At 27.5% G+C, this 24,328-nt stretch overlaps 2 long non-coding RNA genes across 2 annotated transcripts; both read left to right on the top strand.

The window, feature by feature from the left end:
• LOC104648400 (uncharacterized) lies at window positions 1-607 on the top strand. The gene is made up of 2 exons (XR_742401.4): window positions 1-195; window positions 297-607. It is a non-coding gene; the product is annotated as an uncharacterized lncRNA (long non-coding RNA).
• Window positions 608-17,078: 16,471 nt separating this feature from the next.
• LOC101255808 (uncharacterized) lies at window positions 17,079-18,510 on the top strand. Its single transcript, XR_182944.5, has 2 exons — window positions 17,079-17,233; window positions 18,038-18,510. It is a non-coding gene; the product is annotated as an uncharacterized lncRNA (long non-coding RNA).
• Window positions 18,511-24,328: the final 5,818 nt, after the last annotated feature.

Below are 24,328 nucleotides of genomic sequence, written 5' to 3'. Positions count from 1 at the left end.
TTTTAATATTTGGATTGCGTTAATTAAAGATAAAGATGAAAAAAAATCTTTAGCATTATGGAGTATAAACACTGCCTATATATAAATGAAGCGAAAGAAGCTTAAACAGACACATTTTCACAATCTCAAATATTAGATCAATGGCAAAGCTTTGCATCACAAAATCTCTTTGTGCTATCGTGTTTCTTCTCTCAGGTATTTAATTTTTCATCAATGTTAATTATAATTGATCGACTAGATCAATATTAGTTTAAGTTTTGAAGGTAAATTAAATTATTTTTTCTACGATGACATAGTTTATGTAATCGAGGGCAAAGACTGTAACGAAGGGCTGCCGTGGGTGACAACGCATTGCCGAGGCGAGGTGGCGCAGGGCAACTGCTGGGTAGCGTGTCAACAAAGGCACGGTATGGATGTCAAAGCCAGCTGTAGAGACATTATTGGTATACCCACTCAGATTTGTTGGTGTACTTGGCCCTGTTAAAATTAATGATTAAGATTTAATATATCGAAATTCGATATCGATTGCACAGAAATGTGAGTTTTATGTAGATGGTGTGATTGTACGTTTCTTGAGTTTTATTTGAAATAATGATTTGAGCCTTGATGATGGTTTGAATTTGGGGATAAAAATATTATTATTTATTTATCAGTTCTCGTTACATCAAGGACATCATAAAAAAAAAAAAATTAAACATACCTATCTACTTAATCTAATAAAATCATTAATTTATTTTTAGTTTATTGATTATTTGTAGTATTTCTATTTGATAATTTCGTCTTGATAGTTTCAAAATTCACATATCCTTTACCCACTCAATTTTGGCGGTGTGGTTGTCCTTGTTAATCCCTAAAATACTAAAGTACTACTACAATACTTTTATGTTTATATGTGGTACTAGGGGTGTATCAAATTCAATTGAAAAATTGAAATAAATCATAGATCAACTCAAATATAAAAAATAATTAATGATTTAGTTTAACTTGATTTGGTATTGAAAAAACAAAACTGACTATAATTAAATTGATTTGCTTTTAATTAAAAAAGTCAATTTGAGACTAAATCAACCCAACATTATATACATAATTTTTTTGCGAGGTTATAGATTGGTTCTTGATCCCGGGTCCAGGGAAACAACAACCGAGACCCCTAGTAAGATACTTTTGGACGTGACCGGATTACAATCATCATTAGTGCCAAACACTTGGAATATTCGTACGGATATCTAAAATAAGAATGAAATAATTCAAATATTATCTGCGCAATAAGCTAATTTTCGGTACATAATAGAAGAAAGAAAAAGGAAAATTAAACACTATCTTTTATAGACAAGGATTTAATTATGAGAAAGAAATCTATACGCAATAATTACAATTTCTATTACGCTCGTAAACGAATATTATATAAAAACAAAAACGAATATCTCATCGATCAAACTAAATTTAGTCAATGAAAATAAAAAGTAAAAATAAAAAACTTAGAAAAGAATAGAATTTTTGATTTGGGACTTTATTTATCTTTTTGTTAACTAAATTTAGTCAATGGAAATAAAAAAGAAAAATAAAACACTTAGAAAAGAATAGATTTTTTGATTTGGGACTTTATTTATCTTTTTGTTTAATGAGAATTGATTTAATTTTTTTTTAAAAATATTTTGGACCACAAGCCATAATCTAGCCCCTTCGAGTGTGTTGGGGTAATCAAAAATGCTTTCATGGAGATTTTTTTTCCTAAAAGAGTATGTGATTGATTTTCTTACTCGTTTTATTTATATTTTTGGTAAATAAATAAAAGATATTATTTTAAAAATATTTATATATAATTTAAGAAGACTATTAACATTTGCATGGGAGGTTGTGGGGTAGTGGAGTGGGGGTTCTCTGAGGGAGGAGAGGGGGGAGGGGTTTATACCAAAGGTGGATATAGATAATTAATATAAACTATAATTTATATAAGAATTTATTTTCCTAAAATTTTCTAAATTTATTTTCAATCGAACACAAAAAAAGATTATCAATCATACCAAACTAACTCTAAATTATTTCATATAGCGAAACCTATTGAGATGATCCATGGTCGAAACCAAGTGGGTACTATATGTAGGATAAATATTTTCCTATCTCAAAAACAGTAAATCAATAATATATGATATTCACATTTAATGTATAACATCTCCAAATATATGTTACTTTATTCAATCCTTTCAATTTTGATTTTTTATCGGGAAAAGATTCAAATATGTCATTGTAGATTGTACTTTCAGAAAAAGGTTTATTTATGTCATCAGTTAAAAGTTTAGCTCATTTATACTATTATCGTTAAAGAAAAGGCTCATTCATGCCATTATTTTTTAACGGTGATTTTGTAAAACCATTTTTGACATGTGGCCAATTATAATTCGGCCACGTCTTCAATTTTTTTAATAAAAAAAATCACAATTTTGGAAAAAAAAAATTGAATTAATTATTTTTTATTAAATAAATTGATGAGTTGGCCGAATTATCACTGGCCACGTCATCAATTTTTTAAATAAAAAAATAAAAATTCTAAATAAAAATTGAATTATTTTTTTAAATTAATAATATGACATGACCGAATTATAATTGGAAACGTGTCAAAAATGGTTTTGCAAAACCACCATAAATATAATGGCATGAATGAGCCTTTTCTTTAACAGTAATGACATAAATGAGCCAAACTTTTAACTGATGACATAAATAATCCTTTTCTAAAAGTTCGATGACATATTTGAGTCTTTTTCCTTTTTTATTTATAATTTTTGATAACTTATAAAACATAATATCTTTTACCTATCATATCCTTAATTTATTTAGAAAGTTAAATTTTTTTCAAGAAGGTAAAACCTCTTTTATGAATATATTCATTATTTTTTTTTTGATTTAAGTAAAAATGTGAAATGATATAATTATACTCAATTTTCAAGACTAAAAGAAGCAGAAATAACAATAGGTGATATTAAAAAAATCATTTTGGCAAGAAAAATTAATCAAAATGGTATTTTACCTATATTATTTTACTTTTTTAAATATTTTATTCTTATAACTTTAATACATTTTAATTAAAAAAAAAAAGAAATCACTTTATTTTTAAAAAATATTATAATTTTTTTAAAAATTTCTAGCTAAATTCTGACCAAACTTTCTGGTTATTTAGCATTTATCTTCCAAAGATTATCAAATGATCTGCTTAAGTAAATGGCATACCCTAATAAATAGGGAAAAGTGAAGATTTGATACGAATGAATGATCACTAAATCAAAAACTCACAAAATAAATATACAAGTAATATTAATTTTCCATATATATTCCCATAACTCTACTATAAATGAAGAGAAAGAAGTGTTAATAAGACACAATTTCATAACCTCACAATATTTTTTTTTTAAAAAAAAAAATGAGAAAGTTCAGCGTCTCAAAATATCTTTATGCCATTCTTTTCATTGCATTCCTTCTCTCAGGTATTTTGCAATTCCTCACTTTTAATATAAGTGTCTCAATTTTATTTTATTTAAAAAATAATTTGTTTTTATTTCCTCATTTTAATTTGGAATTTGTTATTGAGACGAAAGTTTATCATAAACAATTTCTTTATCGCTAACATGGTCAACAAATATGTTTACACTTTACTCTCTCGATATCTTACTTTATGAAATTCATTGAATATGTTGTTATTTTTAAAAAATAATACTCCGGTCCATATTTTTCTATATATGGTATTAAAACTTGACATGTGATCAAATTATGTCATTTAAATTTAGACGAGATGTTAACGAAATTTTGTTGATGTGTTATAGGGATTGAGGCTAAAGAATGTAGCGAAGGGCTGCCGTGGGTGACAATAGACTGCGAAGGAAGCGAGCCTGGGGTGCAATGCTGGAACGAATGTCAAAATCGACACGGTTTAAGTGTCAAAGCTCTCTGTTGGAGTGACCCATCTTTACCTACTCAATTTTGTCGATGTATCTGGTCTTGTTAATCCTTTTCGAGAGCATGCTTTACTCTAATAGGACGCGTAGAGTTTTTAAGGAAAGGCGAGTGCAACTATTTATAAAATATCATAGTTGTCTAGTTTAATACTCAAAGGTCTGTGTTTTATTTAATTTCATTTATAAGAAACAATATTTGTTGGGGGATTTTGTTTTTGTTCAAGTAATATGGAGAAGGTTGACTTGCAAGTAGCTAGCAATTTATTATATGATATTTGTCTGTTTGGTATAATCGGAAAAGCATTAAATCTGCAAATAAATTATGAATATAATAGATGAAATTAATAATGATCTATTTTTCGATTTATCAAAAATGATAAATAAAAAGTTAAGATTGGACAAGGAAGAAGGAAAAGAGGGAGTACCTTTGATGCATTTTCTGTTTATGTTGATTCCGATATTAATATGATAAGCTATTGATATAATTGGGTTTATAACCAGAAATAACAAAAATGATAGCATAATAATATCATAAATAAACGAAAACATTATTTTGAATTTACAACTTTTTTCTGTGTGTCCTAATGAAATTCAACTCTTTCATAATTGCCTAAGATATATAGATTTAACCGATCAAGATAAAATAAAAAAATCTATTGTAAAAATAAATAAACATAAAAATAAATAAACAAAGCAAATGAGATGATTTTATTATTTTATTTATTTATTTTGGAAACTAATAGAATTTAAATAACATTTGGTACAATATTTGTGTGCTTTGATCGTTGCAAGGAATAAAATTTACAAATCGAAAGATTTGTTCTAAAACCTTATTTGCATCAGTAGGAAATAAAAACAGTGTTTCACAAACTAAATATTTTTTTTAATCTAAGAAGATTTATTATTCTCTTTTTGAGTTTTTACTGTTCTTCATCCTGTTCATTTTAAGAGCGAAAAACATCTATTTGAAATAAGGATTTATTTACGTTGGAACAGTTACATTATTGTTTTATCCCTTATTTTAAATTAATACTTATCTCTTTACAGATCACAAGTTGGGGTTCTTGTCAGTCCATATGGGCGATCAACAACCCAAAACTTACATCTCTCACTTCGCACATGGTGGACAAGCCAGCACAACGTGAACTAGACATACAATTCATATGAAAAATAGTTCGTACCATATTTAAGCATCAAGAGCTTATTCTTAAGGTTTTACAAGCACCACATAGGAATTCAATCACACGTGGAATGAATTCACTACTTATATAAGAATATTATTACTCACAACATCCCAGACTTTGTTCACTACTTCATTAGTTACTTATTTGATCACTCATTCTCTTAAAGAGGTTAGCTTGAGTTTATGTTTAACTTTATACACATAATTACACTCAATATAAATACGATTAGTGCAATAACAGGCTTGTATATACAACAAGTTTATTATTCAACTAATTGTCTTTCAATTCCTTTCTGCTCGAATCTATCTGTTCCTATTCAACTGCATTGTCTAATCTTTCATGGCTATAAGTAACATACTAAAATAGCAATATAGATTGAGGCATTAAGAAACAACAAAAGGTCAAAGAGTATTTCATTGAAAAGTCATTTTAACTTTTTGGGGCCTCACACAATGAAGAAGAGAGAAATATTCTTTCATTGACTCGTTGATCGCTTGATACACGTGGTATGAAACACGTGCTACAATTTTCTCACCTTATACCGGTGTATATGTCTCATTCTTTTGATTATCTAATATTGTACAGACTTTGGTCTAAACACCTCCAAGTGTTTAACCCAACTTTCTCTCTTTAATGATCCTAAAATACATTTTATCTTAGAGAAATTTTTGTCCGGCTCATAAAACAAGTCATAATATGATGGTGAAACTCATCTCTTTACATTTTTCGATGTATGAGGTAATTGCTCGTGTGAGAGAGCCAATCACAAAATGTGATCGACATACTTTATTTCTTATAAATCATCACATGAATATTATATTGAATATAAATCCAATAGTATTATATTGAAGAGACTATTATAACAATCAAGTTATTTTATAATACTAAAATATCATCATATTCTATGTAAACTTAGAACCTTAACATGTTTTCCAAAGAAGCATCTAGAAATGGCCTTCGTAAAAGGATTAGCTATCACTTTACATGTATGGATGTATTGTAAAGTTATTTCTCAATCTGTCACTACATCTTTTACAAGGTTATACTTGATGCCAATGTAATCGGTCTGTTGTGATATTTGGGATCCTTCGTAATCGGTCTGTCGCTTGACTATTAAAATATAGAATCAAAGGGACCCTTAGAATTCTTTGCAATACTCAAATGTTCGAAAAATCTCTTTAGCCAAACATCGTCTTGTACTGCAGACACATAAGTCACGAATTTAGATCCATAGTTGAAAGAGTTGTGCAAGTTTGTTTCTTACTTTTTCATGAAATAGCACTATCATTTAGTATAAAAGCATAATCAAATGTTGATTTTCTATCATTCTTGTCACTAGCCCAATCAACATTGATATAACCTCTTATGAATAAATTAGATCCACTATAACAAAGTGTATAATCTGCTGCGCTGTTTTCGAATGATCACTTCCAAGATTGATATCTTCTAACTAGATTCACAAATAAAAAATGTTGGGGAGAGTACACATCATAACATTCATCAAACTCCTGACAACACTAGAATAAGGAACCCGTGACATGTCTTCCTTTTCTTTATATAAGTTTCTTGAGATAAACTCAAAAATTTCTTGGAGCGATCTCTTTGAATCTTAACAGCCAATATATAGTATGTTTCACCTATATCTTTCATATCAAATGATTTTGAAAGTCATGACTTGACAGTTTTAACATACTTTAAATTATTTCTAGCTAATAAAATATCATTTATGTAAAGTGAAAGAATTACAAAATTTTAATTGGACTTTTTCACATAGATGCAACGGTCTTCATCGGTTATGGTGAAATAAAATGACATCACCTCCTTATGAAATCTTAGGTACCTCTGCCTTGAAGATTTCTTTAGGTCATAAATTGATCTTTTCAATTTACAAACTTTCTTTTATTGACTTTTAACAGGGAAACCTACTATCCATGTAGATTTTACTCGTTTAATTCTCCATTGAAAAAAGCAGTCTTCACTTCCATTTGATGTAATTCTACATCTAAATGTGCAAAAATAGCTAAGAGTAATCGTACGCAAGTAAACTTCACAATCGGTGAAAATATTTCCTCATAGTCTAGTCTAATTTCTTGAGTAAATCATTGTACCATCTATCATGCTTTGTGTATTTCTATTGATCTATTATATTTGCGATTAACTTTGTGCATCCATTTATTCTCTATAGTTTTACGTTTCTTAGGAAAATCAACTAAATTCAAAACTTTATTGATTTTCAAGGACTCTAAATCATTTTTAACCATTCATCTCTATTAGGGCTCGATAAGGTCTAAGTCTCAGAATTAGGTTCATCCAATTCTGTAGGAGATATCGATAAAACATAATCCTCAATCTCATAAGATTATTTAAGTACATCTTTTCTTGTACTCTTACGTATTTGAAGTTAATATTCCTCTATAGAATTTTGGGATTTATAAATCCAACTTCGACCAAATATCATTTTTTGATCCATTGAATTATCAAGTATATCTGATGCATCTGAATTCACATTTTGTAGAGAGGCTCAACTTTATCTATTTCACCCTTTTTGGTAAAATTATTTTTCAAGATCTGTCATCTCGTGATACAATTTCAATGATACTTTCACTCTCTAGTTCGTTGATGAACACATACCCTTTGGAGTGTTCACAATACCTTATAAAGACACATTTCTTTTCTTTTAGACTTAGTTTATATAACTTACTAAAGCGATTTTTTATATATGTTGCACAACCCCACGGTCGTAGATCATTCAGATTTGTTTTGTGACCAGTTCAAAATTCATAAGGAGTGGAAGAAACTGATTTATAAGGCACTTTGTTCAATATGTAAGTCGAAATCAATCATTTAGCTAGAAAGAGATAGACAAATTCGTCTTTGCCATCATTAATCTTGTCATGTCCAATAATGTCATGTTCCTTCTTTTACTTGCACCATTTCACTGAGGTGTATAAGGAGTAGTTCATTGTTTGATAATACCTTTTTCAACACATACTTCTTCAAATTATTTTTACAAATATTTATGTCATCAGTTAGTTTTTAAAGCCTTTATTCTTTTATCTAATTAATTTTCAACTTCGTTCATATATCTTTTAAAGCACTCGCATGCTTCAGATTTATGATAAACCAAATAGACATAATCAAAACGAATGAAATCACCAATAAATGTAATGAAGTATATAGCACCAGACCTTGCTTTCAGATTCATTGGACCACAAATATCTAAAGAATTAATTGAAGCAGAGACTTAATTTTTTTATTAGCCTTCTCAAATAGTTTATGCGTAATCTTTCTAGCAAAATAATTTTCACAACTTGACATATCAATTTTTATGAAAAAACCTAAGTGTTCTTTTTTTGCCAACCTATCTTACCTTATGTGACCTAATCTTGCATGTCATGTAATTACATTATCATTGTTACTTGAACAACATGTCATTACACAACATTCAATATAATAGTCATATGTTGAAGGATTACAATCTAAAATAATAAAGTGATCACAAAAAGTTCAAAACTATACAAAATATTATCTAGAGTAATTATAATACCACTGCGACTAAAAAATAATCAAAACCAACTTATAAAAGAACAGACACATATATTAAGTTTTGTAGAATCTCTGGAGCATATAGGACGTCAACATCAAGGAACGACCACCACTCTAGTATATTTTGCAAGTGTCTATCCCTTCGTCTTCTAGTTTCGCATATGTTGATCCACCTTGATTTAAATGAAACTCGACGAAACCCACATATGTTTCTCGATTTCAACTTACATGATCGAAAGATTCTGAGTCTACAATCCACTTTGAATAAGATTTAGTTAGTAAAGAAGTGTTAGAAACATATGATGTGCTCAGATATGAATTTAGAAATGCTGATTTTTTCGGGTTAGTTGATTCACTAGCAAAATGCCCCCAACACTTGGCAATTATAACAATTTATTTTGCCATTGTTTTTCTTCTTGAAAAATCTTTTTTCTTTCTTAGAATTTAGCTTCTTATTTTTTCTTAGATTGTCCTTCTCTAGTATTCTTGTCTTTCTCATTTATTTTTCAAATTTTGTTGTGCTTGAAGCCTGAAGATTTTGTACTGCTTGACTCTGTTACAAAGAAATTAAAAGTAGTTTTAGCAGCACCAAGACGCTCAACATCATAAAATATTTTGATGCTATCATTATGGGTGAAGTTAACCTTCAAATGAACCCAATTATTAGGAATAGATAGAATCATTGTCCGAACTTGTTGCTCGTCTAAAAGAAGATGACCAAAACTCTCAAGTTGAGCTATCATATTTGGCATCACCTTAAGGTGTTGTTTGGTATCGAATCATGACACTTTTGTTAGTGTCATATTTGATAGTCAACTGTCGGATGCGGGTTACAAACATATCCTCATATGTTCCTCGCAGATATACCCACATAACATGATCAGTAGGACATTCCATTCATTCATGTAGAGGTCATCAACCACGGAACTAACTATTATTCCAAGTGCAATATAATTAATTTTTGTCCAAGTTTGTAAGCTTAAAGATCCATTTTGTGTTGTGTAGAATTACTTTCTTCTGGTTGATTCAAAACATGTTTTATATCTTCCGGGGCAGTTTTCTCTTCCAATTCATATCGTATTTTATGAGTCTAGGTGTCGTAATCGTCACCGTCAAATTTTCTCACTTTTGTTTAAATCAACAATGATACTTTTTGATGTCATTTATTGTTATTGAGATATGATAAGACAAGATTTTTTTAATCAATTATACATGCGACATACATATTTATTTGAATTATTGATATATATTGGATTTTAGATTCCTTGATTCACCCGCTTAGGAGGTTAAGTGTGGGTGCCACTCACGACTCGTTTTGAATCGTGAGTCATGACAACTATTCTCATAGTCCATATTATATTTCATTTATTTTTATAAAGCAACTATTTAGTGGAGGAATTAAGATTAAATTTTTGAGTATCTACAAAATATATGGAAAAATATGAACATTTTAGATCTCTTCTATGAGTAGCTAGTAACTTATTTTACTATATAGATACAAAAGTTAGGGTAAGTCCCGGCCCAATATGTACTACTTTATTTGTTTTAATTCAAGTGACATAAATATACTTACTAAAATTAATTGATTTTAAATATTTTTATTGTACTATAATATATGTGATATTGTGATGTTTTGAGAGTTAAATAAATTTTAATATTTGTTTAAATACTTTAAATTGTTTATTATTGTGATTTATGTTACTTTTAATATAATGTTCAAATAATATATATTAACATATAATGCTCTAGCTTCACAAATCAATAAGTTTATCCAGATCAAGCTAACAACCCTCTTTTTTAATAAGCTACAAAAATCTTAATTCAGTCCTATGAAATTAGGAATTTGGCAAATTTATTTAGAAAGGTGTAATTAATTAATTTATTGAAATATTGATGATGATGATCTATTTCATCTATTTTGGTCTAAATGTAAAAGGAAAAGTGCATATTTTTATGGTCAAAAGAATATTTAAAAAGAAACTTGTAAAATTCACTTTCAAAATTTATGATCAGTAATCGAAGAAAAATAATTAATTTTCCATAAATATTCCGAACCTTACCTAGCTAGCTATATCAGATTTGACAAAAAACTGTTAATTAGACACAATTTCACAACCTCAAAAATAATAAATAAATGGCAAAGTTCAACTTCTCAAAATTCTTTTATGGCGTTTTACTCTTTGTTTTTCTTCTCTCGGGTATTTAGTTCTTCAATCCTTTACACTAAAATTAATTAGATCAATAGCTTAAGTTTTGAAGGAACATTTAAAACACTTTCTTAAATATATTTTGAGTATTTTTCGTCTTCTATTTTACTAAAAATTAAATGTTCCACTTAGTGAATTCTTTTTAAGCCAAACCATTTTGATCCTATCCTCAAACATAAAGGATGTTTTTGTTTCTTGCCACATCTTAAGTAGTAGCATATTTACCAAATTCTATAAATGTAACTTAAACTTAAATAATTTTTTTTAAAATAACAGAAATTCCATCTTTATGTTCTTTTATTACCATTATCCCTTATTAGTTTTACAAATTTTTAAAAATTTTCATTTTCGCGTATCAGATTAATGTATCAACGTATTAGATCAATGTTCTCGTGCATCAAATTAGTGTATCATGTATAAAATGTAATTATATCTTACTTAACGATTCATGTATCTCGCGCATCAAATTGATGTATCAACGCTTATATTATTGTATGAATTTGAAGAATTTCAGTAATTATAAACTTATGAGAGACAAATTATTATCTTAAAAGTATATGATTTGTCCATATTTTTTATGTAACAACCAAATATAGACTATTATTAAATTTTGAATAAAAAACATAAAGTTTGATGACCTCTAATGAAATTGTTGATACAGTTGATGGGATTGAGGCTAAAGAATGTCAACAAAAAGCACGGTTTTGATGTAAAAGCCAGCTGTAGAGACAATGTTGTTTCTCCCACTCAGTTTTGTTGGTGCACTTTGGCTCCGTTAAAATTAATAATTAAGATTTAATTAATGAATTAAAATTTTGAATAAATAAATATATTATTATTAATTTATAAATTATTTATCCTTTTCTTCGCCAGATTGTTTGACTTAAATAATTTCTAAAAATGGCCTTTTAATGCATAAATAAACGTGGAAAAATGATACGAGTTGTAACGACCTGTTTAGTCGTTTTGAGCAGCAGATTTTATTTCTAGAAAAACAGGCTGAGACGACGAAACCCACGACGGAACGTCATGGGCACGACGGACCGTCGAGGGTGTCTCGTCCCAAAACACTTAGAAATTCTGAAATTTGGGTGCTGAAATCGACTCTCTGAACTCTGTGACGGACCTGCACGACGGGCCGTCACAGACTCCTTAAGGAAATCGAGTCTCTGACGAACCTGCATGACGAACCGTCGCGGGCGCGACGGGCCGTCACAAGTTGCGTAATCCCAGTCAGAGTCGGATTTCTGGTTAAGTTTTAAAAGGGGCGTTTTGGACTATTCCTGCTATAATTATATATTTCGTGGGTTTATATTAATAACTAAATTTCTTGGGGGTTAAAAGAGGTAACCTTAAGTTAATTAGGGGGTTATTATTGCCACCTTTTATTCTTAATTATATGCTAATTAGGGTAAAAGAAAGAGGGTTTGAATAAGAAAATTTGAAAGCACAAGAGAGGGAGAAAACGAACGAACAGGGAGAGAAGAAGAACAAAGCTTTGGGAATTTGCTTGCTCGATCACTAGTCTTCGGTGGAGTTAGGTTATGGTTTCTCTTACGATATTCGTAGTAAACTCTTAATAGCGAATGATATGTATTGATAATATTGTAAACCCTGCTATGTGCTTAATTGTATGCTTGCATGAATGTAATTATATGATTGTGATTATATAAGCATGATGAAGTTATTGAATCCCAAATCTTGAAAACCCCTTGTTAATGATGATGCCTTGGTATAAAAGAAGGCTTGATGAACTAAAGTAATGAGATGATGATGCCTTGGTATAAAAGAAGGCTTGATGAACTAAAGTAATGAGATGATGATGCCTTGGTATAAGAGACGGCTAGATGAATTAATAGAATGAGATTAGTGGATCGGGTGTCACGAACCGACACGTAGAATTAGGGGATCGGGTGTCACGAACCGACACGTAGAATTAGGGGATCGGGTGTCATGAACCGACACGTAGAACTAGGGGATCGGAGTGTCACGTTCCGACACATGGTAGTAGGGGAGCGGAGTGTCACGTACCGACACAAGAATAAAGGTGATGAATCTTGAAAGATGCTAATATACTCAATCTAATGAACCTAATTCCCAAATGAGTATGATATTGAGGCTTGAGTTCTCATGTGTGAACTTGACGGTAATTGTTAATAATATAGTACTTGCTGTTGCTACATGTTGAGTATCATAGTTGCTTTCATGATAGTACTTGATATATATTGATTTCTATTTTGAGTTGGCCGATGATATCTACTCAGTACCCGTGTTTTGTACTGACCTCTACTTTTATGTTTCCTTCTTGTTTAATTGTGGAGTGCAGCAAACGTGCCATCATCTTCGACTCAACAGTAACTCTAGCCAGTCTTCATTACTCCAGATATCAGGGTGAGCTAATGCTTCTAGCTTGGACTGGATCTTCCTCTTCATGTCTTGATGCCTTGAAGTTCCGGCATGGACTAGCTTTTATGTATTTTTAGCTTCTTAGAAACTCTTAGATTTAGTAATTTGAAGTAGATGTTCTTGTGATGATGACTTTCAGATTTTGGGAAATAATAGTTATTGAATTGGTTTTTATTAATGAGTTTAAGTCTTCCGCATTACTTTATGTTGATAGTACATTGAAATGTTAAGGTTTAGATTTGGTTGGTTCGCTCACACAGGAGGGTAAGTGTGGGTGCCAATCGCGGCCCGATTTGGGTCGTGACACGAGTATACGTGGTTATAAAAAAAAGGGAAAATTATATGGAATGGCAAACATTTCTAAGTAATTATATAATAGGGATATAGTTTAATTTATTTACTTTCTATAATTATAGTTTTTTTTTTGCTATAATTAATGGGGTCCACCACCTATTATATAACCAATAGTATAATTTTTTTTTTAATTTTGTAAATAATTTTACACAAAGCAATATTATCTCTCCTATTCATATTCCACCTTTTCCTCCTACAATTAATACTTCTATCCGATTTGAATTTCAAATTGTCCAAAATTCAATTACTCCCTCCCGAAGTTGAATTCAATTTTCATAGTACTCCTAAATTTTAGTGGTTTTCCTTTTTTTTTTTTCTTATTCAACAATTGTATATGTATTGTGTTTCTTATGTTTTTTCATATTTTTTTGATGAAATAATCGATTGTTTGTTCTTATTAGATCTCAAATTAGTCACAGTATGAATGAACCATCTTCATCTATGGGGATTATCAGAGATATTCCATTGCATGTCAATTGTTGACAATTTACCATCGTTTTCAATGGGTTTAACTCAAGATTTTGGGGTTGATGTAGGGTCTATGGTAAAATCAAAATAAGTTCAACAGGAACAAACAATGGAAGAATTGAGATCAAAGAAAAAATATGACCCTACGGCAGTTCAAGAAGTTATTAACAATGCTAAAGCTGGAGGCATTAAAATTGTACAAGGAGGAAGAAAGAGGATAGCAGTAAACAAAATGCATGTGAAGTTGACGGATATGAAGAACATCATAATTATGAGGTAGTGGCTTAAAACACAAATTTAGATACAATTTTTTTGTTACTTAGATGTCAATATACAAAAATTTATTGTTTAAGTAAATTTGTATTCACGTAATTGTGTATAGTATATTGCATGTTTAGTACACACATGTTTTAGTTATATATTTGTATATGTGTCTGTGTATTTGATTACTTTATACATACTTTAAGTTATGTATAATGAATAATATACTAAGTCTTAATAGTGGTAGTAGCAGATTGTATATTAAACGCTCCTTATTATTTTTGTTTTTGTATATATATACAAAAAGTAATTGGACTTAGTTATACACATGGGAAAATTTCATATATGATATAATTTGAATATTTTATTAGTTATATACAAATTATTGAAGTTAGTATATATTAAGTTTATATACATATACAAAAATTGATCTGTCCATGGCTGTTTTCAAAATTGACTGTTTTTATATACATATATACTAAGTTTTAATAGTGGTAGTAGCGGATTGTATATTAACGGCTCATTATTATTTTTATTTTTGTATACATATATACACAAAGTAATTGGATTTAGTTATACAAATGGGAAAATTTCATACATGATTGTAATTTGTATATTTTAGTAGTTACATACAAATTATTGAAGTTAGTATATATTAAGTTTATATATTATTGGAGTATATACAAAGTCATTTAGACAGTTGTATATATTGTCATGTTTAACTACTATATTCATGTACACATATTAACCAGAATGCATAACTAAAATAGCCAATGAAGCCATTATCTATAAAATTATTTTAAAAAAAAATATTTCAAATCATTCAAAGAGATCATATATACAATTAATACAACACCATTATACAATCAAATTACTGAATTGATTTTACACTGATATTCTTTTTAATATACACATATTACAAAAAAAGTATATAATTGTATCAAAAGCAAAACATTTACTTTATGGCTATATACAATTATCACCAACGATTACTTGTATTCGCTTACACTGATCTTCTTTATAATATACAAATACTACATCAACAAAAAGTATATAATTGTATAGTACGAAATTTCTGCTTAAAATAATCATATTTTGAAATCAGTTTTCAAAAAAAAATAAATTACGACACCACAATAACAAACGCACATAAATCAAAATTTATAAATCCAATAGAACATTGTATAATTATTGCAATAATAAACATGAATTTTCATCCAATGAACACTTACCTGAATTCGATTATAAAGAAAAAATAAAAAAAATTGATGAACTGCTGTTTCATAAACAGCAAAAATAAGTTTATCTTTTGTTTCAATTGTTTTATAATTCTTATTTTTTTTTAAAAGAAATATGAATTTGAACGTTTACCTTAAAAAAGGGGCGTTTACCTTAAATTATGGCATTATCTATATTTATTGTTAACATATTTAACGCTTTAGTTACAAACCACTTTTTAAAATAAAATTATATAAATAAAAAACAAAAAAAACCTTATATACAAAATTAAAGATACCTAAAATAAATAAACTATACCCATGAAATGTAATTAGGTAAACTATACCCATATAATGTTATTTAATCAAATAAATTTGCCATCATGCAAGGGCAAATTTCAGGAAGAACAAATATGGATCATTTTAATGGTGCAAGCAAGTTTAACTTTCCTATCTTATAAACAAAAGACTATTTTTGGATATTTTTAGTAAATAAGGATATTTTCTGATCAATTTTGTAATGGTTAAGATACATTTAATAGTAAATATTCATATAATAAATGAGATTGTTCATTTCCCTTTTTTTTTTTTTTTTCTCATCCTCGTAAATTATCACCCAATAACGGTAACAAGTTGTGCAATGGTTACAAATTTATAAAAATTCTTTTATTATTTATATAAGAAATTGTACCATTAACAACTCTTTTTCTTCTATTAATAACTATAGAGGTATATTTGAACTCAAATTATAATAAAGAATATATTTGAATTTGATTCTTTTCGTTATTTTTAATGATACAATTTATAAACAATGTGATCTGGCTATCACTCAATATTGATTAAGATGAATATTTTAATAGTGATGGAGATTATATCTTTATATATATTTTACACAACGAATAAACTAAATGTAGCAAAATATTAATTTTTTTTCTTTCTTTTTCTTTTTTTGTCTCTTTTTTTAAGAGCCTTTTTGCTTGTAATTAGCTTATTTTTGTCTAATCCTATCTTTACTAATATTTTCCTACTCAAAATATAACTTAGTAAGTAACTTGTTATGGCACTAATTATGGAGAAAATGCACTCTCATTTTTGCATTAGAAAACTAAAAGTTATGTTTTAATGAAGCTAAATAAATTATTAATTAGGTAAAGAATCTTTCTGAAAATAACAATTAGGTCATGCACTTTAGCCCTATATGACTCACCATTCATTTTTTTAATGTGAAAAAAATATAAAAAAGTTGAGCGCTTGCCATTCTAGCGTTGATAATACGTTGCGTTATTTATTGAGATATTTTTTGATTACTATAATAAAATTAATATTATTATAAAAATTATATAATATAACATGATGTCAAAACCAATTATAAAGTTTTATTGTTTTAATTAATGAGATGTCGTTATAAAATGTAACTGTTATTGTATTAGATATTTCGACTATATTTATTTAAGTGGAAAAGAGGATGACCAGGTTCAATGAACCTATAAAAGGAATCCATTGAAATAATAGCCCTTCCATACCATTTGCAACTTGAGAATTTCTATAAAGAAGATGTGATTGGTGAAATGAAAATATGAAATTCAAAAAAAAAAAAGATGTAATTGTTTCATTATTATTTCTTCTTCTATGAGTTGGTTCAGGTATTTTAATTTATCCAGTTTTTTTTTATTATAATTAACTTCTTTATTTTTTCAGCTAGGACTAATCTTTTCTGATCTCTAATTTTGCAATTCAGCAAATAACTAATCTTTTACTTTTTCTATTTCAATTTATATGTTTTATTAATTAATTCCTTTTATAAGTTATTTCAAACATAATGCCACTCTTTTAGATTCAATAATTAGTTAGTTTCAATATTTTCATTTAATAGGTTATAGTAATGATATGCCATGTTTAAAATCGTTTTCAAAGGATATTATTGGTGTAACTCAAATTAAGTTACATAAAATAATTCAAATTTAATTTAATTGCCATCAAATTGATTGATAGTTGTTGTCATATTTGGCATTTACTACCTACTAGATGATAAAAACATTTTCTACATACATAAAAAAGTTTTATTATAATCCATCCTTTATTAGTTTTTTTTTTTTTTTAACAATTTCCCATCTTATTAATCTGAATTGAAACATATTTTGATTAGAGTTCATCTTTTAGTTGGTGATCATTGATTTTACATATATAGTATTAAAATAGGATTGATTCCTCTTATCAACATCATAATTATCATTTAAAATAGTAATTTGTTTTTCTCAATTTAACAAAGAAAACAAATTTTCGAGATAATAAGTATTAATTAAGTGATCAACTGAAAAATCGACTCTATTAAAATTTGTTTACCCTCATCCCAGTTTCATTAAGTGGAAGGAACAAAAATAAAAGTATCAAAATATTATTTATCGAGAAAAATACTAAATCATGAAATATTGTTTTTCTTTATTCAGGCAGCTGATCAGTCTTTAGCCACGACGAGAATTACGTACACTACATTTTCTACGATAACGCAAGCAATTAGATACCGATCACGTATATGAAATAATTGAGGTGTGCACAAGTTAATATGGATACTATACGTGCAGTTATCACTATAATTAAAACAAAAAGGCGTTCTAATCAATCATACAACAAGTGATGGAGACAAAAATTTTATCAACGAGTTAGCTAGGCTTATCCTCTACTATATATACATATAAATATGATTTTATATATGTATTCTAATTTTTCGATGAATGAAAATTCGGATGAACCCCTTAGTTCTTCTAGCTTGGCCTATAGACTTGATGAGTTCCCCCTGCAAACTTCATTGTTATTGTCTCAAATACTTAATCATTTCCTCTTTAATTTCCTCGTTGAATAAAAGGATATTCTCGTTTTTTTTAGTTAACAATTAATGAAAAATCACGGTACCTTGTAATAAGTCCTTATTGATTTGCTTTTGCTTATTATAACTCTTTTATGATTTAGTGTTTTTTTGTTAATGCACCTCCATTAAGGTGAATAATAAATTACTTTAGAAGTAAACTAGGTTCAATGTTATTTTTGACATTTGAGAAATAATTTTAGTTAGTATACATAACAAAGTTAATCTACTTTAAATGCTTATCTAATTTTATATTCTCTTTCCAATTCCAAAACTCTCAAAACATAGTTATACTATACTAGGGGTGTTTACAATTTGGTTTGGATTGATTGTATTTTTTTTTTGGGTAAAATTAAAATCAAATCATAATCAATTTAAAAAATATAAAATCAAACCAAGTTAAATATATTAAATATTGAATGATTTTGTTATTATTCATTTTAATTTGATTTGATTATTCAATTTTCAAATATGTATAATAAAGTAATTAGTATACAATAAATATAGTCATATTTCTATTTAAGTTAAAAATAGCCAAAAGTTAGGAAGTATATTATGTTACTTTCAAAAAGTTGAATATAAATTACCTATACACTGTTATATATTATGATACATTCAAAATCTGAATTTAGCTTAACTATACGTAAAGTATATATTAACTATGCCTAAAGAATATATTGATAATTCAATTTCTACCAACTCAAAATTTCTGTTAAGCAGTTTTAAATTTTTAAATATGAAATTTTCTTGATATTTCAAAGTCTTTTGATATATAATTCAATCAATTGGATTCATGTCTAACTTTATTAAATTGAGTAATTTTTGAAACTCTAATGATTGACCAATCATGGAAGAAGAAGGAAGAAAAGGCCATTAATGACTTAAGGAGTTAATCAGGAAAAGCAAATTCGACCGATTTGGATAATTAATTAGTAAACTTACGTAAATAACTAATATGTCATGTAGCAAAAAATTTATCAGTCGCATGTCTCCCTGAAACTCTCGCTCATCACTGCCTCTCTTGCTTGCTCCCTATGTCGCTTGTCTCTCTCGCTTTATGCAATTATAAAAATATACATTGCGTTTCTATTTGTATAAAGCGAGATTGTATATGCACATGAATATATATATATATATATATATATATATATATATATATATATATATATATATATATATATATATATATATATTTTCGTCCTATACGCTTATAATTATACAACACAAAATATTCCCCTGCTCAAATCTATTTTGTCTTTCTCTTTCTCTTTTTATACAAAAACAAATTATATAAAATATAATGTATAGTTTATGTTTGTATAAAGCGAGAGAGAGAGAGTGATATTTGATATACAAACATTTTATTTCAATTCCATTGTATACAAATTCAAATTTTATACAGATATACAAACACATAAAATTGATTTGAGAGTCTATCAACGATTTATACAAACAAGAGGCTGGCAAAATTTATACAAATGTTCTGCCAACGAAATTATTGAAATATGTAAAGGAGCCAGTGAATTATACAATTGCTTCTTTTGTATATATGTATAGTGAAATAACTTAGTTTTTTTTTGTATATATATGTAGCGAAAATAATCTTAATATACTCACTATGAAGTACAATTATACAAATTATAAATATAACATAACAATATAAATTTTCTGATTACTATATGTGAAAGTTGCTCGTAATTTTTCCTATATTTTACCATGAATCAAAGGACGAAAGTGGCACTTTGCTCAATTATCCCCAAGACCTCACGTAAAAGGGCTTTTGGTCGGGCCCAAGCCCAATCGATGTGGGCCTACGATCTATTTCCTTTCATTTCTCTTCTTTTTCTTTTTAGAAAGATGTATGTATTGCTATCTCTCCCTTTTCTTTTTCCTTCATACATGGATAATTTTTAAATTTATCAATAAATTTTATTATAATTTCTTAAATAAGCCAGTAATTTTCTTGTGATATTCAAACGATGGTATCTCTAATTAAATATTTAAATATATGATAAAGTATTTTTATAAAATAATATTTTCATCTAAAAAAATTTCAAGTATTTTCAAAGGTCCATTGCATACCGGAGCGTATACAAAAGGGGATAACATGATTCACATGAACCCATAATTTCCTTTCGAAATCATGTCTAGTAGTGTTATATATTTTAAATATGGATATGTAAATTCACACTTGAAGTATCATATAATATGGTATGATAATGATTGAGAGGTGAGGTTAAATTTGAATCTTTTATCTCTTTTGTTTTAATTTACTTTCTAAAAATTTGTAACTGGTCTGTCCAGATAAAATTTAAATTTGGGCTTACAATTTTAATATTTAAATATTTTTCGATAAAAAATAATAATTAAATTTATGTCTTAAATTCATCTTCTTGTAATAGTGCATCAATTATCTATAAATCCTCCTGGATATACCTATAATTACATAGTTATATAAATATGTTACACTTCTAATTATATTATATGCATTAGTATCAATTGGTAAAACCTCAATTTTTATGACTTATTAAGCTAAATACCAACAATTATAGACGGTAATATAATTTAAATGCTTAATTCATTTATATAATTAACTTTTGACACACGTAAATCAACATTTGACTTGTTATAAATTTATTAAATGAATGGATAGTCTATAAAGTTAGTACATGAACAACTTTCCATATTCACTAGGGTTCATGAACCTTTTTGGATAAGAATATATCTGTTTATTATGATATTTAATATGATGACTTTTGAAGTGATTTCTCAATCTATAAATATAATTTTTCATTTATTATTGTATGATATACAAAATGAGACTTACATACACTTGAATAAGAAGAAAATTCTTCTTCTATTTACTTATCTTGCCTTCTTCTCTTTATAATTATATCCTTATGAGTTTGATTTATAACATGATTATATTTTATTGTTATAATTTTTTTTTTCAAAATATAATTAAGAGAAGACGTTTGTCCTACTTGAAGTAAGATCCATAATCTTACTTTGCGGAAATTGGATTAACTTGTCCTACAAAAGAAATAAATGTTTATTGATCAAAAATTTAATTTACACTGCTCCCCATTGTATTATTACATTTTCTGACATTCTGACTTCATTATTTTTTTCATTTTTTAAAAAACTATTTTTGTTTTGTTTAAGTGAACTAGGACAGATATTTTTAAAAAATGCAACATCCGACCAACTTCAACTGACCTAGTCAACTTGACAATTTTTATATTACCACATAATATATTTTAAAGTGAGTGTTTTAGATCGATATATATTATATGATAATAAGTTTTAAATATATTATATGAAAAATTAAAATTATAAATTGTGATTAGAATTTTTTTCCATTTTGCGTGATATTTTTTAAATTATGAGATTCAAATAAATTTATATTTGATAATAAGTTTTTTTTTATAGATTTTGTAAATATTTTGAATTATCAATTATCGCGATTTACCGTACTTTTTAATTAGTTTACAAATATATAAATTTTATTTCAAAAAATTTAAAGATTCTATGTGTAAAATGTCTATCAAACTTAAAAAATATTCGACTTTCGAAAAATTAAAAATGCTTCATCAATTGAGATAAAAAAAAGTATTTCATCCGTCCACAATTAATTGTCATGATTTCCTTTAGAGTCAAACTATAAGAATTTTGACCACATTTGCAAAAAGTTACTCCCTCCGTTTCACAAAGAATGATCTAGTTTAACTTGGCGCGACGTTTAAGAAAATAAAGACTTTTGATCATTTGGTCCTAAATTAAAATTATGTCAAATATACAAAATTGCTCTTTAATTTATGACCTTAAATATGTCACGTAGAAAATTGTTACAAAAAAAAAGAAAGAGCTCATTTTTTTAAATAGACTAAAAAGGAAAGAATGTCATTCTTTTTTAAACGGAGAGAGTACCATTTACAATACCTTTCTTATGGTTTTTTGAATGTCTATTTTTTAAAATTATATCGAATTAAAATCTAATTTAACTTTAAAAATTAATCAAATTAACTTTCAAAAAATATAATATAACAAATAAAAATAAATAAATAGAATATTTTTTAATCGACTAAAAAAGAAAAGAAAATAAATAAATTGAAATAGGGAGTATAATATACCAAATGTTTAACAGAAGAAAAAGTAATATTTTGAACCGAGTTGTATAGAAAAATCAGTTTAAAAGATTTTAATATTAGCACCGACAGAAGTATTAAAATTATAGTACTAAGTAGCAAGTAGTGGTTTTAAATAAAATAAAATGAAATTAGAGATACTTTAAGTATGTATGAGTGGTGGTGTCACGTTGAATGTTTTTGATCCATGCAGAGGGAACATGGACTATCATATATCGCACGTGTTCTTGTTCTGTTCTTTTTTTTCTTTTCCCGTATTTATATTGAATTTGATTAAATCTAAATTTATGTTAAAAAATAAAAAATAATTTTATATCAAAAAAATTTATTCAAATTTTTAAATTAAAATTAAAACAATACTTAGTACTTCACCATGGAACATTTATTGTTAGTCATGTTTTTGTGAAATCCTCCCACAACAACCAATCTCTCTTTATTTTTTTTAATAGATGATGTGTTTGAAGTTACGATGAATTAATACAAAATTCAAACATAATAAAATTTTTGTATCTTATTATCTCAAACTAAAAATAAATGGCAAAATATTAATTAATCTTGTAATTTTTAAATATATTGATTTGGTTCTTCTCTTTCTTTTTTACAAGTTGTTGCTCGAATTGGTGACTAAGATTTAGTTGATCTACGTAAGTCCTAACCATGATTTGGAACTTCAGATAACAAACACATGACATAGTTTCGGTCAATTACTTAATCATCAAATTTCCTCGAAAGAATTGGAGGAAAATGGAGTGAAGGTATAGGTACTGGCGGTGCCTTAACGATAAGAGAAGGCGATATCGAAGAGAATAACTCAAGTACACTGGCTATTTCATCAACTCAATTTCATTGCGTAAGTGAGGATGTCAGTCATCATAGTCTAAACTTGAAACCTTGGTAGGCTCATGTCATTGATTGACATTTCGATCTTAGTCACTTATAGATAATCGATGGCTTATTTACTGACTACTACTTTCTATGACTTGAAATATCCCGCTTTAGTTGGTTAACTACTAATATTAGTCTTATTACTTGAAACGTGAAAAGTTAAAATCAATAAGTTGTTATAAAATATCCTTTCATAAATAGATTATATATAAATAAGACAAACACATTAAAAAGGGCTCGAATAACGTTTTTCATTACTTTGGATTCTCTCATATATTTTTCCGCAATTGTTAAAGACTTATAAGATTACGCTATCGGTACAATAGAAAGACAATCAGTACACTTCAATTATTTTATTTTTTCAAAAAAATTATACTGCATGAATATATATATATATATTCTTACGTTTTAAAAAGGATGACCTAATTTGATTTGGAACGGAATTTAAGAAAAAAAAGAAGACTTTTTAATTTTGTGATTCTAAATTAAAGTTATGTCAAATATACCAAATTACTCTTTAATCTTGTAATTTTAAATACGTCGCGTGAAAAATTAAAGTTAAATTATTACAAAAATTAAAATAAATCATTTTTTTTAAACAAACTAAAAAAAATAGTGACAGCCTTCTTAAAATGGACTGGATTATAATTTTCTCACCCAGACAAGTAGCCCTATCTTATACTCTTGGGGCACAAACTCTCTTTTTTTTAGAAAAAATAAAAAGGAAGACCTAGTGGTACAAGGAGTCATAAAGTCTATATTTAATTTTTCGGTACTGTCAAGAGTGTTGTTAGTTGAATACTCTATTTTCCAGTATAAGAAAAGAAATTAATTACTTTGTA

This window comes from Solanum lycopersicum, chromosome 7, assembly GCF_036512215.1.
Source record: "Solanum lycopersicum chromosome 7, SLM_r2.1".
Taxonomy (NCBI): Eukaryota; Viridiplantae; Streptophyta; class Magnoliopsida; order Solanales; family Solanaceae; genus Solanum; species Solanum lycopersicum.
The sequence above is the reverse complement of the archived record's forward strand: the minus strand, read 5'-3'. Positions and strand labels throughout refer to the sequence as shown.